This window comes from Penaeus monodon, chromosome 19 (genome assembly GCF_015228065.2).
Source record: "Penaeus monodon isolate SGIC_2016 chromosome 19, NSTDA_Pmon_1, whole genome shotgun sequence".
NCBI classification, from domain to species: Eukaryota; Metazoa; Arthropoda; class Malacostraca; order Decapoda; family Penaeidae; genus Penaeus; species Penaeus monodon.
In genome coordinates this window covers 3934666-3934941 of record NC_051404.1, presented here as the reverse complement: position 1 = coordinate 3934941, position 276 = coordinate 3934666, and the positions used below count along the sequence as shown (strand labels likewise).

General features: G+C 35.5%; 1 protein-coding gene and 1 long non-coding RNA gene across 2 annotated transcripts in view; one reads left to right on the top strand and one right to left on the bottom strand.

Moving 5' to 3' along the window:
* Positions 1 to 276, bottom strand: part of LOC119584987 — a 25600-nt gene that overhangs the window by 16956 nt on the left and 8368 nt on the right. The window lies entirely within an intron of this gene.
* LOC119584983 overlaps positions 1 to 276 on the top strand; it is a 7586-nt gene that overhangs the window by 5755 nt on the left and 1555 nt on the right. The gene's annotated exons all lie outside the window — the stretch shown is intronic.

Sequence of the window (276 nt, the reverse complement as noted above, 5' to 3'; positions counted from 1 at the left end):
AGCTGACAGCAACTACACGAGTTGTGATCAACAAATATGGTTCCGCTTTTCACCTACCTCCTTCAGTACTCCTAGCAGATTATTGCTTACTTCTAGCTGATTTCGTACATAAACAAATTTGTAATAATCATGAACGTATACTTACTACAGATCCTTGTAGCTTGTACATGCCTTAAATCCATTACTGTATCATGTTTCGCATTAAATCATAGAGTGGATATATTAATCAGTCTTATCACGAGGCCTTTATCACTTATTTTCTCATTATTAGCACAG